Consider the following 14952-nt stretch of genomic DNA (forward strand, 5'->3'; position numbering starts at 1 on the left):
TAAATGGAAACAGTGGTTATTTCAGAATCTCTGGATACTTATTTCTTCTTTAGATTCTTCTATTCTGTCTGACACAATCTTTGTTTTTTGTTTTTGTTTCATTTACAATAGGCACACTCCGTGGCTATCAATGAGAGTGGGGGGATTTTGACCACAGGGGACACTTGACAATGTCTGGAGAGGTTTTTGGTTGTCACAGCTGGGGCCTGGGCGTTGCTACCGGCATCTAGCAGGTATGCTAGGGATGATCCTGATTGAAATGTCAGGAGTGGCCAGGTGCAGGGGCTCTCACCTATAATCCCAACATTTTGGGAGGCTAGGGCAGGAGGATCACTTGAGACCAGGAGTTCAAGACCAGCCTCAGCAACATAGTGAAACCTCATCTCTATGGAAAATATTTTAAAAATTAGCCAGGTGTGGTGGCACGCACCTGTGGTCCCAGCTACTCGGTGGGGCTGAGGCAGGAAGATGGCTTGAGCCAGGGAGAAGGAGACTGTAGTGAGCCATGATTGCGCCACTGTACCCCATTCTGGGCAACAGAGCAAGGCCCTGTCTCAATCAATCAATCAATCAATCAATAGAAATGTTAGGAGTGTCAGAGTTGAGAAACCCCAGTTAGAATCAGATAAAAACAGTAAAGCTGTTTCCATCTTGAAATCGCATGGCTGTTCCTCTTTGGGCCTGTTTGTCCCCACCAGCTCACTCCACCTTTACAACAATATCATGAATTAAAATCACCTTCCCTCTACAGATGAGGAAACTGAAACACAGAGAGTCATGTGCTTTGTCCCGGCACTGCTAGCTGGGATTTGAACCCATCCTCTGCCTGGTTCCCAAGCCCCACCTTCATGCCCTTACCCCCTCCCGACCCTCAGGAGGTGTCCCCTGCAAAGGGACCCTGTGCGACCGTGGCCTCAAGTCCTTTCTCTGAGCCCGTCTTGCCGCTGGTGCCTTGTGATGGTGTGAAATTCCTGCAGGCCCAGCCCCCAGAGGCATCCCCGCACCCCTCACAGACCCTTGGTGTCCTTGCTTGCTTGTAAAGAGCTTGCCTTTGAAGTCAGCCTGTGGGTCATGCATTAGCCCACCCTCACCCCCCGCCCCATCTCAAATATTCCCCCAGCTCTGTCCCTCTGTCCTCCTGGGTTATCAGTTTAAAGGCCAGGGACACACTTTGGACTTCTTTGGAGCTTTAGTTTCTTAAAGATCAAAAGCGTCTCTTTCCTCCGTTCTAATTAAATTTATGTGATTTTTTTCTTATTCTTGTACTCCACTGTTCTTCAAAACCAGGATCAAGCTCTCGGCGTCAAAAATTAAATTAAACACAGAGAAGATTCCCCAAGGATCCAGCTCTATGCCGCCCCACACCCAGCCCCAGCTCTCCCTCTCAACCCATCTTGTAAAATACCATGTGGTTTTTAGCAAGGAATCTACAGGTTGGCCTTCTTCTAAATATCCCAGCCCCAGCCAATGTGGGACAAGCTATAAAAATCTTCCCAAAGATATTACAGCTTCACAGGACGACAGGGTGGGTTGGGCCCAAAGCATTGGTTTGTGCAAAGCCCACCTGATTGGCAGAAGTAAACAACCGCTGCCTGGGGACGTTTTAGAACAGCACAAGGATGGGAGGCAGGACGAGACACGAGTGTCTCTGGGCGCAATGTGGAAATAATCATTTCTAAGAAAAACAACAAATTAAAAATTTTAAGGAGCTTCCTGCTGCATGATTTAAGATCTAGTTGGAATTACATCAAAAGGCATAAAATATAAACATTTCACAAAGTGTCTCTCCCAGTCTCTGTTCCACCCACCCTCAATCCCCATAAGGACGTGTGCACACATACACCCACACACACACAATCACACACACACACTGTCACACACACACAGCCATAGATGGATCAGATGTCAAAACTGAAAGAGAACTTCAATGTCATATGGACTTCCAGCATGGACAACATGGCAAAACCCTGTCTCTACAAAAAATTTAAAAATTAGCCAGGTGTAGTGGTGTGCACCTGTGGTCCCAGCTACTCCGGAGGCTGAGGTGGGAGGATGACTTAAGCCCGGAAAGTCAAGGCTGCAGTGAGCTGTGATTGCACCACTGCGTGCCAGCCTGGGTGGGGTGGTAGCAGGTGGGGGAGGGATGCGCCCCCCCAAAAGGTACAGCACATGTGTCCACAGTGCCTGGCATACGCTTAGCACTTTTCAATTACCAACTCCTTTACTACTTCAACAACCCCACAAAACAGATATTCTCCTTACCCTCATTATATAAACTGAGGCACAGAGAGGCTAAAGAACCAGCCTAAGTTTGCGCCCTGGAACCAGGAGCTTTCCCACCATCCACACTGTGGAAGGCAGAATAATGGGTCCCAAAGACATTGGCGTTCTAACCCCTGAAACCTGTGAATCCACCCCACCCCCATTCACAGACATCTCCCCAACTCAGTCCCTCCATCCTCCTAGGGGACCAGCCTGAAGGCCAGGGATATTGGAAAACTTTCCTGGCCAAAATCAAAACAAGCCAGGAGACTCCTCAGACTTGTCTCGGGGGCTTTAGTCTCTTAAAGATCAGAAGCATCTTGGCCTCCTTATACGTCACACGGCAGAAGGGACTTGACAGATGTGAGGAAGTCAAGGATCTCCAAGTGGGGAGGTGATCCTGGCTGATCCGGAGGAGCCAGTGTCATCACAAGGATCCTCATAAGAGGGAGACAGGAGGGCCAGAGTCAGAAAGGGAGATTTAAGGACGCTCCACTGCTGGCCTTGAACATGGAAGAGGCGGCTATGAGCCAAGGAATGCAGCAGCCTCTAAAAGCTGGAAAAGGCAAGAAACAAGATTCTCCCCTAGAGCCTCCAGGGAGAGTGCCTTCCTGCTGACACCTTGATTTTAGCCAAGCAAGGCCCGTTTCCGACTCCTGACCTCCAGAACTGTAAGATGCTACAGTTGTGCTGTTTCTAGCCAGTTAGTGGTTATTTGTTACAGAAGCCAGAAGAGATTCACACATCCCAGGGCCCAGGCTCTGAGGGACACAGACCAGGGTTTCCATCCTGCCTCGCCCCTCTCTGGCTGTGGGATCTAGGCAAAGGACCAGTCTCCTTGCCTGTAAAGTGAGACAGGAAAAGAAGTTTGTCACCGGATTGAGTGGAGGGAAATCCTGCCTTTCTGATTTACACCGTTTTTGCTTCCATTAGCATCACAGCCATCCTAGAGGCCACTAGGTCTGAATGTCTGTGTCCCTCATATCCATGTGTTGAAACTGGATCCTCAGGCTGATGGTACTAAGAGGGGGTCTTTGGGGTTAGGGAGGTCCCCACCCTCATGAACAGGATTCTTGCCCTTATAACAAAGCCCTAAGGGAGCTTTTTGCCCTCTGGCCATGGGAGGACGTGGCAAAGAAGGCACCGTGAAGCACAGAGCTCAGACGCAGAATCTGCTGGCGCCGAGGTCTGGGACTTCCCAGTCTACAGAACTGCAAGCAATGCATTTCTGTTGTTTATAAGCCACCCAGTCTAAGGTATTTTGTTACAGTAGCCCAAATGGACTAAGACAGAAGGCCAGGACCTTGTCTTGTTCATGCTTGTATCCCAGCACTGAGAATGCTGTCTGCACAAAGTAGGTTCTCAGTTAATCCATTTGAATAAATAGAGAGGCAAGAATTCCAGAATCTTGATATTGAAGGATACTAGTATCCATCTGCAGGTCCCTGGAATTTGAGGCCGTTGGGTTGATCTCACCATAATTCTCAGTCAAGCAGGGTGTCCTTATTGAGAACAAGACAGATGGGGCATCTCTGACCATGGCATGTCCTCCGGAGCTGATCAGTCACTGGTGTCTGGCAAGTGGCTCCTTGCAGCCCCCTATGAATGCCCTGCTCTCTTGCTCTTGCCTTTCTTTCTGCCTGGGATCCCTCTCGCCAGCCTCAATCCCTTCACCTGCTGCACACGCCTGCATCCAGGAGCCAGCATGAGTTTCCACAGGTGGAGACACTTGAGTGGCCTCCGTGATCAACTTCTCCATGACTCCATTCCAGCTCCCCTGTCTCCTGTCCCTGTTCTGACAGCCCTCTGGTGCCTAGAAAATAAAGGATTTCTGAAGACCCCATAACCCAGGTGTGAATCATAGCCCAGAAACAAAAGGAGGACAAAGGAGGAGGGAGGGCACAGGGACTTGTTTACTGACCATCCCTTGTCCTCAGGTACTGGGCCAAGCAACTTGCACACGGAACCCATTTCATCCTCCCAACCCTCCAAGGCAGGAACTCTTTAGTTACCCTGAGCCTCTGTTTCTCTAGCTGCTAAATGGGGATCCTAAAGTACCAACCTCATACAGTGGATGTGAAGGTATGACGAGGTAATGGGGAATTCCAGGGAGGAAACAGAATCAAGAGTTCCAGGTCACCCCGCCAGGGAACAGTGGCTTCGGGACGTGAATCCAGGCCCTCCTGCTCTCAGGTGTGGCCTCTGCTCCTCGAGGCCACGCTGCAGTGAGGGCTAGCCAGGGGGTTTCAATGCTTCCCTCACATTCATCCTGAGAGAGTGATGGGGAGTGGTGGGAGGAGGAGGGGGCCGAGAGAGAGAGAGATGGAGGAAGGCCAAGGGAGGGGAAGGACATGGATCAACAGAAGGACCCACCTGTTCTTATCCTGCTGTGTGTGTGTTCTCACCAACACCACTGACTCCCTAAACACCACCTCATGCCATGGAAAAAATAGAAAATGCACGCAATCTCAAGGTCCACTCCCTTCATTCCTCCATTCATTTGGCCTTTCCTCTTTTATAACAGGTGTAAATTGTGTGCTTCTGTTGCCAGGCTGAGCACAGGCCCCCATGATCTCCTTGTGCCCTCATATCCACCCCATGGCACTTTTTTTTTTTTGACAGAGTCTCGCTCTGTCACCAAGACTGGAGTGCAGTGGCACTGTCTCAGCTCACTGCAACCTCCGCCTCCTGGGTTCAAGCGATTCTCATGCCTCACCCTCCTGAGTAGCTGGGATTACAGATGCTTGCCACCACGCCTGGCTAATTTTTTGTATTTTTAGTAGAGACCGGGTTTCACCATATTGGCCAGGCAGGTCTCGAACTCCTGACCTCAAGTGACCCACCTCCCCTCAGCCTTCCAAAGTGCTGGGATTACAGGCGTGAAGCCACTACACCCCGCCAAGTTGGCACTTTAGGATCCCATTTTACAGTGAAAGAAACTAAGGCTCAGCATGACCAAAGACTTACCCAAGGGTGGCCGGCGGGTGGGGGGCTTCCTGCAGGCCCCGGGGGGCGCCGGCGGCCGGCGCGGGCTCGGCGGGCCGGGCAGGGGCGAGGGGCGCCGGGTCTTGCCCCAGAAGTTGCTGGCACATCCACGCCTGAAATGCGGCGCTCAGTCCTGGTCAGGAACCCAGGCCACAAAGGCCCGAGACCCGTTTATGAAGAGCTCGACTCTGACTCCGAGGACCAAGACCCCAATCCTGAAGATCTGGACCCGGTTTCTGAAGCCCCAGAGCCTGACCCTGAAGACCTCAACACTGTCGCGGAAGACGTGGACCCCAGCTATGAAGATCTGGAGCCCGTCTCGGAGGATCTGGACCCCGACGCCGAAGCTCCGGGCTCGGAACCCCAAGATCCCGACCCCATGTCTTCGAGTTTCGACCTCGATCCAGATGTGATTGGCCCCGTACCCCTGATTCTCGATCCTAACAGCGACACCCTCAGCCCCGGCGATCCAAACGTGGACCCCATCTCCTCTGGCCTCACTGCCACCCCCCAGGTCTTGGCCACCAGCCCCACGGTGCTCCCCGCCCCCGCCAGCCCGCCCCGGGGCCCTTCTCCTGCCCGGATTGCGGGCGAGCCTTCCGCCGCAGCTCCGGGCTGAGCCAGCATCGCCGTACCGCTGCCCCGACTGCGGGAAGTCCTTCAGCCACGGTGCCACCCTGGCCCAGCACCGTGGCATCCACACCGGGGCGCGGCCGTACCAGTGCGCGGCCTGCGGCAAGGCCTTCGGCTGGCGCTCCACGCTGCTGAAACATCGCAGCAGCCACAGCGGGGAGAAGCCGCACCACTGCCCGGTGTGTGGCAAGGCCTTTGGGCACGGCTCGCTCCTGGCACAGCACCTGCGCACGCACGGCGGCCCGCGGCCCCACAAGTGCCAGGTGTGCGCCAAGGGCTTCGGCCAGGGCTCTGCGCTGCTCAAACACCTGCGCACGCACACGGGCGAGCGGCCCTACCCGTGTCCGCAGTGCGGCAAGGCCTTCGGGCAGAGCTCGGCTCTGCTGCAGCACCAGCGCACACACACGGCCGAGCGCCCCTACGGCTGCCCCCACTGCGGCAAAGCCTTCGGGCAGAGCTCCAGCTTGCACCACCACCTGCGCATCCACACGGGCGGCTAGCGGCCCTACGCCTGCCCGCACTGCTCCAAGGCCTTCGGGTAGAGCTCAGTGCTGCTCCAGCACCTGCGCGTGCATTCGGGCGAGCGTCCCTATCGCTGTCAGCTCTGCAGGAAGGCCTTTGGCCAGGCCTCCAGCCTCACCAAGCACAAACGGGTGCATGAGGGTGCGGCCTGGGCCTCGGGCCTGGCCTAAGCCCTGCATCCATGATGAGGGGCAGGTCCCCCTCCTGGGTCCTGATGCTGTTTCTGTGCTCGGCTCTGGCTTGGGCCTCAGCCCCGGCACCAGCTCTGGCTGCAACCCTGACCCTGGCTCTAGGCCGGGCACTCTGCCGGATCCCAGCTCCAAACCCCTCCCCGGCTCCAGATCCAACCCCAGCCCTACTCCTGTGGAATCTTCTGACCCGAAGGCTGGGCACGACGCTGGTCCCAACCTTGTGCCCAGCCCAGACCCTGATCCTGTGCCCAGTCCAGACCCTGATCCTGTGCCCAGCCCTGATCCCAACCCTGTGTCCTGCCCTGACCCCTGCTCTCCCACTCGTGGCACTGTCAGCCCAGCCCTCCCTACCGGCAAGAGTCCAGAGTGGGTACAGGAGCAAGGGGCACTGCTGGGGCCTGATGGCTGAAGGAGACGCCGGCATCCTCGGGGACCTGGGGAAGTTGTGTGTTGTGCAGTTAGTAAAATCCTCCCACTGCCAAAAAAAAAAAAAAAAAAAAAAAAAAAAAAAAAAAGACTTACCCAAGGGCACACAGCTAGAAAGTGCTCCAACCAGACTTTGAAGTCAGGTGTTCTGATATCCAGTCCCAGTGCTGGGCACCCCCAGGCCTGCAGTCTTCTGTGCCAGCCCACATTGGACCAGTGTGTGTGACTGGAGCTAGGACACAGGGTGAGAAGGGTAGCATCTGCCCTGGGACTCAGAGCTCAGGGGAGACAACATTCAAGGCGGAGCAGTGGTGCCGTTGGTGACAAGAATCTGCAAAATGGCCAGCTCTTCGTAAAATTTCAAACAAAACAAAACCTATTTCCCCCTCATTTATCCAGTAGTTATATTTCTGAAAAAAAATCAGTGACTATTAAAAGTATGCAAAAATAGTTTGTATTTCAATGTTATATGTAACTGGGTTCTAGACTTGGATAATGAGAAACTGGTTCTTTGCCTACAGGAATGGCTAAGGGTGGTTTCAAAGTCATGTGGGAGGCCGGGCATGGTGACTCAACGCCTGTAATCCCAACACTTTGTGATGCCGAGGCAGGCAGATCACTTGAGGTCAGGAGTTCTAGAACAGCTTGGCCAACATGGAAAACCCCATCTCTACTAAAAATACAAAAGTTAGCCAGGCATAGTGGTGGGTGCCTGTAATCCCAGCTACTTGGGAGGCTGAGGCAGGAGAATCCCTTGAACCCGGGACATGGAGGTTGCAGTGAGCTGAGATCATGCCACTGCACTCCAGCCTGGGCAACAGCGTGAGACTCCATCTCAAACAAAACAAAACACCAAGTCATATGGGAGGCGGGACAGCCTTTGTGGGCGGAAGACTGCTCTGCATCTTGAAGGACATTTAGCATCCATGACCTCTGCCCATGAATGTCACCAGCTGCCCCTTGGCCATTGTGACAATCAAAGAGTTCCCCAAACATTTTCAGTGTCCCCTCGAGGTACCAATGGAGGCATCACTGCTCTAGAACAAAATTGTCAAGATTCTCCACAGAACTGAGATAAGAGCGGACCATACCCTATGGATGCAGACACTTTCTGTCTTCATGAGAATGATCCTTCTTGAGTCTGAGATAATTCCCTGCCCCCCTCCACCGGATGTTTACTAGTTCCATCTGGAATGAAATGCCAGGGGTCCTCAAAGGTACCACTGGCATTTCAATTTTCTGGTCCAAAAATATCCCATACTGGGGACTCCTGAAGTACAATGAAAGCCCATAGAATTTATAGACAGGAGAACTTGCTCAGCCCAGTTCTCCCATTAGCAAGGTAAGCAGGCTTGAATTGGCCACTCAGTTGTTCACAGTCTTTCTTACTCTGCTAAACACAACAGCATCGAGTACAACCGAGGGCTCACAATGTGTCAGGCGCCACTCTGCTTGAGCAGCTGTATTAACTACTTCGTCATCCTAACAGCCATCGGAGGTACTTTTTTTTATTTTTGATTTTTTGATTTTTTGAGACAGTCTCGCTCTGTCACCCAGGCTGGAGTGCAGTGGCACGATCTCGGCTCACTGCAACCTCCGCCTCCCAAGTTCAAGCGATTCTCGTGCCTCAGCCTCCTGAGTAGCTGGGATTACAGGCATGAGCCACCATGCCTGGCTAATTTTTGTATTTTTAGTAGAGATGGGGTTTCGCCATATTGGCCAGGCTGTCCCCTAACTCCTGACCTCAGGTGATCCTCCTGCCTCGACCTCCCAAAGTGCTGGGATTACAGGCGTGAGCCATCACGCCTGGTCTGGAGGTACATTTTATTACCCCCATTACGCAGATGGGAAAATCGAGGCACAAAGAAGTTAAAACGACAAGTGAGTAAGGGAGCAAGCACAGGCAGTTGGCCCCTGCACCTGTGTCCTCCTTACCTGGAGTACACGTGGCCTTCAAAACCGGTGCTGCCGATCTCTGCGGGAATCAGCTGAAAATAACAGGTATTAAAATGTTTTTGCAAAGGCAAGGGGGCTTATTGTCCTCTTGGAGAGTTTCCTGCAGAGCTTCCTTGCAGGATAAAGAGAGGAGCTAAACCTTTTTCCAGTCCAACTGGGAGGTTCACACATGCAGATGAGAGGCGGAGTTGAAGGGACAAGAGAGCCCCAGGAGTCAATTGTGGCCCAATGACATCACTCAGTCCTTTATTCGGCAAATTTTTTGTGGGGGGTGCCTCTTTAGTGCCAGGCTGGAGGAGTAGGCAAGAGTCTGAGTGTTCCCGAGGCCATGGCAAGCTCTCTGTGGGCTTTAGGAAGCTCAGGTTAGCTTGGGGACAATGATCGGGGGGAAGGAGGACATGATGAGCAGATCAATAATGTGGCTGAGAGGCCAGGCGCGGTGGCTCACGCCTGCAATCCCAGCACTTTGGGGGACTGTGGCAGGTGGATCACTTGGGGTCAGGAGTTCGAGACCAGCCTGGCCAACACGGTGAAACCCTGTCTCTACTAAAAATACAAAAATTAGCCGGGTGTGGTGGTGCATGCCTGTAATCCCAGCTACTCCGGAGGCTGAGACAGGAGAATCATTTGAACGCAGGAGGCAGAGGTTGCAATGAGCAGAGATTGCGCCATGGCACTCCAGCCTGGGCGACAGCGAGACTCTGTCTCAAAAAAACAATAATGTGGTTGTGAAATGATGGCAGCAGGGATGAAGGGGTGGTGGGGGTGGGGGTGGGGGTGGGGAAGACAAATTCCATTACTTAAATATCAGGGTCTCCTCCTCAATGACGCCCCTCCCTGTTTCAACCAGCCCCTCCCTCTGTTGATGCCCCAAGTAGCAGTTGTGCCATTCACACACTCTTGAACCCCAAAGCACGGCCCACCTACCTGCAGCATCACAATACCTGGAAGCTTCTCAGAAATTTAGACTCCTGAGCCCCACTCCAGACCTCCTGAACTGGACCCTTGATTCTAACAAGATCCCCCGATGATGAATATGCCCTCAGAGCTGGAGCCGCACCGCTGGAAGGCGTGTTATCCCCTGGACAAATATTGACCGAGCACCTACTGTGCACACAGCACCAAGCGCAGCCGGGTGGGCAGGGAAGAACAGGTCCAAGAGCTGAAAGTAAACAGATTGCAGGGGCGATCAGCACGGTGAAGATAAACCAGAACTGGGTCATTGGAGAGTGACAGAGCCTTTTCCAGGGAGATGATCATTCATCTCCGAATTGAAAGTCAACAAGGAGCCAGCCGGGCCATGGTATGGGTGTGATCCAGCGGAGCGAGCAGCCTGTGCTAAGGCTCTGCAGCAGTGTGGGCCCTGGCAGCGTGTTGTGTTGGGGGAACAGAGAGACAGTAGTGCTCTGGCCCTAATGCCAGATGGAGAGAACGATCAACACCGTTTGCAGGCCTGGCTGCCTCCCCCAGGGAAGCCTCTCCCAACTGCCACTGCCATGCCCAAATCTAAACCAAAATCTCACCCTCAAGCTCCCTTTGAGAGCACTGATTTCTGTCTGTAGCTTTACATTCACTAGTGCAAGCCTTTGCGTAATGGCCATCTTCTCTGACACTGGGACACCTTTTACTGGCATTATTTTATCCAATACCGTGGTGACCCCGAGGTAAGGAGATACTATTAACGTCCACATTTTGCATGAGGAAACTGAGGCTCACAGAAGTTTTCTTCATTTTGTTTCTTTCCCTCCTGTTTCGCTCTCAGATATCTAAATACAGGCTTCCAGGGTGGGGGCCCAGCCCCTAGCAGGGTGCAGGGCCTCCAATCTGCTTAAGAAAGTGCCTCCATCAGTTTTTTTGAGTTTTTATTTTTTTTCCCCAAAGCTGTGCTTTTGCGTCCAAACAACAAAAAATCTGCATCTTGGCCAGGCGTGGTGGTTCATGCCTGTAATCCCAGCACCTTGGGAGGCCAAGGCGAGCGGATCACTTGAAGTCAGGGGTTGAAGACCAGCCTGGCCAACATGGTGAAACCCCATCTCCACTAAAAAATACAAAAATTAGCTGGGCATGGTGGCAGGCGCTTGTAATCCCAGCTACTCGGGAGGCTGGGGCAGGAGAATCACTTGAACCTGGGAAGCGGAGGTTGCAGTTAAGCCGAGATCATGCCATTATACTCCAGCCTGGGTGACAGAGCAAGACTCTGTCTCAAAAAAAAAAAAAAAGAAAATCTGCATCTTGTATTTCATTTTCCCGAGAAAAAGCTTAAAAACCCAACCTATTTGGTGGAATGAAAATAGATGAGGAATGAAAACCAGAGAGAAAGAAATAAAGAGATGGGCACTGGTTCTCTGGTTCTTAGCAGGTATCAACCTGGGAATAGCTTCAGTGGTGGGTGGAGTCAGAACATATTAAAATCACAAAAGAAGGGCATCTTTAAAACAATCTGCAAGAAGGATTTTGTAAACCGGTGGCTATCTGGGCCTCTATCAGCATGCATAATCGGCCTCCTTATCTGATTTTACCTGGGCCACCAGCAAAATCCCCAAGTCCCATCCCCTGCCCCCACCTCCACACCCCACAGTTTCCAGGGTAGATTTCTTTGTCAATTTCAAACAAACCTTCTGTCCCTTCCCAGAGTGGAGGAGCCGGAAATGCCAGGGTGGGGTAGGAAGAAAAGGTTCCCCTGGGTAGGAATTTACCCTAAAACATAATTAAAGGTCTCCTAAACCTGTAAGAATGGGAAAGATTCAAACAACCAAAATGCCCATCAATAGGGGTTTTGTTTAATAACTATCAAAAATCTGCACAGTAAAATATACAGCAATTATTATAAATGACACTGAGGATTATATACTAATGTCACCATATGCTGTTACATTTTTAAAAAAAGAAGGCAAGGTACAAATAGCATAGGAGCCAGGCGCGGTGGCTCAAGCCTATAATCCCAGCACTTTGGGAGGCTGAGGCAGGCGGATCACAAGGTCAGGAGATCGAGACCATCCTGGCTAACATGATGAAACCCCGTCTCTACTAAAAATACAAAAAATTAGCCGGGCGTGGTGGTGGGCGCCTGTAGTCCCAGCTACGCAGGAGGCTGAGGCAGGAGAATGGTGTGAACCCGGGAGGCAGAGCTTGCAGTGAGCCGAGATTGTGCCACTGCACTCCAGCCTGGGTGACAGAGCAAGACTCCATCTCAAAAAAAAAAAAAAAGCAAATAGCATAGGAAATATGGCTCCATTTTGTAAAACAAGCATGTAAATATAAATAAAATTTACAACGTTGACCTCATAATGACTTAACTTTGATTGCACTCTTATTGCAGTAAGTAATTCACTTACATTATTTTTTAAATTTCACAACAATGATGGGAAGTTGGGCCATTATTATCTCTACAGATGAGAAAGCAGGCTTTGGGATAGCAAATATTTTTTTGAAGGTCATCAAAAATGATCAGAGATTCTATTTCTGTATGTTATCTAAAAAGTAAAAAATAAATTTGGACTTCCTAATATTTTAATTTTTTAAATTGCCAAGGGATTGGCTGGGCATGATGGCTCACATCTGTAACCCCAGCATTTTGGGAGGCTCACGTAGGAGGATCACTTGAGGCCAGGAGTTTGAGACCAGCCTGGACAACATAGTGGGACCCCGTTTCTACAAAAAATTTTAATATTAAAAAATAAACTAAAAATATATATATTTTTAATTTTAGATTTAAAAAGTGGTTTTTTGTTTGTTTGTTTGTTTGTTTGGCTGGGTGCAGTGACTCACACCTGTAAACCCAGCACTTTGGGAGACTAAGGCAGGTGGATCACCTGAGGTCAGGACTTCGAGACCAGCCTGGCCAACATGGTGAAACCCCATCTCTACTAAAAATATAAAAAATTAGCCAGGTGCAGTGGTGGGCACCTGTAATCCCAGCTACTCAGGAGGCTGAGGCAGGAGAATCGCTTGAACCCAGGAGGCAGAGGTTGCAGTGAGCCAAGATCATGCCATTGCACTCTAGCCTGGGCAACAAGAGTGAAACTCCGTCTCAGAAGAAAAAGAAAAAAGAAAGAAAAAAAGTGTTATTTTTAAACTAGGCATGCTGGCTTATGCCTGTAATCCCAGCAGTTAGGAAGGCCGAGGCAGGCAGATCACTTGAGGTCAGGAGTTCGAGACCAGCCTGGCCAACATAGTGAAACCCCATCTCTACTAAAATTAAAAAAAAAATTAGCCAGGCATAGTGGTGAGTGCCTGGAATCCCAGCTACTCAGGAGACTGAAGTTGTGATGAGCTAAGATCGCACCATTGCACTCCAGCCTGGGCAACAAGAGCAAAACTCTGTCAAAAAAAAAAACCAAAAAAACCCTCTGAGCCTCAGTTTGCTTGTCCGTAAAATGGAGATAATGACGGTATCTATCCCTTGTATGATTGAGAGGATGAAGTGATATCATGGATATAAAATGTTGAGCACATTACCTGAAATATAATACATGCCTCTAGAATCACTTGAACCCAGGAGGTGGAAGTTGCAGTGAGCTGAGATCACACCACTGCACTCCTGCCTGGGCAACAGAGTGAGACCCTGACTCAAAATATATATATATATATATAATATATACATATAAAATATAGATATATATATAATATATACACACATATATATTAATATATTATATGTCTATATTTTTAAAATGCCCAATAAATGGTGGGTGTTATTGCTATTTCTAATCTCCATGAACACCACAACCACATAAGGAACCCACTAGAATGGGCCCATTACATGACCCAAGCAAAGTGGTATCAGAGAGGTTCAATACATGCTTTAGGTCACACAGATAACAAGCAAAAAATACACTGTTAACCTTTCATTGTTTCCTGTGTTTATGCCATGTTTCCATGTTTTCCCATCTACTATCTGGTTCCAAGATGTGTGGATACCTGGTGTGTGTGAGTTAGCTCAATTCACCAATGCTAGGGAAATATGCAAATGCCTCTGGACCTGGCAAGCCCAGATTCAAATCCTTGCTGTGCTCAGCTGAAAACTCCCACTTCCTAGAATGGAAGTCCCACGCAGACCCAGATCTTGTCTGTCTTCTTTCTGCCTTCTTCCTGGTTTCTGGTCTTCTTGCCCTATCTCCCCAAGAATTACCTTGAGTTCTCAATCAGTGCACTTAAAAAGAACTAGGCATGGTCAGAATTACTCTTGAAAATCCCATAAATCATGCACAAAATACAGTAAGCAGGGTTTGTGTGTACAACCTGTGCAGGCTAAGGTGTAGATAACAGCTGGGAGTGGAAATGGGTTCCCGTCCACTAGGGATGAGGTGTGGCTAAGGCATAGGAGTGGAGGGCATGCACGCTGAAGAGTGCAATACATAAGCAAAATATGCAATGAGAACGTTTTTGGAAAATTCTTTGGAGTGTATGTAAATTAGAAGTGAAATGCACATGTACCGGAATTCTACATTGTTAAAATGTTGGTGTAGATATGAAGATCAGGGAACAGAAGTAACAACCCAAACAGAAACACCAAGTTAGGAATAATTTTATATGCACGTATTTCTAAATTACCAGAGGATGATAGGCCCTGTGCAGTTTTGCAACTAGCATTTCTCTCCTAAGAGTCTTACAGACATTTTCTCCAGCCATCAAGATCCACGAAGGTCCCATCCTGGCTCTGGGCTTCAGGCCTAGGAGGGGCCAGGAAAGTTCCACTGGCCACTGGTTGGGTGGAACAGAATGGTTCTCAGCATGGGCAACTCCAGGAGCAGCAAGCCAATGAGACTGGCCAGATTGAAGCCACTGACATACAGGGACTAGGCAGGCCTTGTAAATAACTCCAGTGGGTAACAGTGGGGTCTGGGGTTCTGTAGCAACAAAGTCTGCCCCACCCACAGCAATCCAGCCAATGTGTGGTTCAGGAAGGCTGACCCGGCACGGCCACATCTCCCCATATCTGGAGAGAAGATCAAAATTCAGATAAAGCTCTTGATTT

The 14952-nt window shown here is 50.3% G+C and overlaps 1 pseudogene across 1 annotated transcript; it reads left to right on the top strand.

Annotated features, from left to right (window-relative positions):
• The first annotated feature begins 5239 nt into the window (after positions 1–5239).
• On the top strand, positions 5240–7073 carry LOC100581959 (annotated as a pseudogene). Its single transcript, XR_120809.4, has one exon. The product of XR_120809.4 is annotated as a zinc finger protein 358-like (transcript).
• Positions 7074–14952: the final 7879 nt, after the last annotated feature.

This window comes from Nomascus leucogenys, chromosome 13 (assembly GCF_006542625.1).
Source record: "Nomascus leucogenys isolate Asia chromosome 13, Asia_NLE_v1, whole genome shotgun sequence".
NCBI classification, from domain to species: domain Eukaryota; kingdom Metazoa; phylum Chordata; class Mammalia; order Primates; family Hylobatidae; genus Nomascus; species Nomascus leucogenys.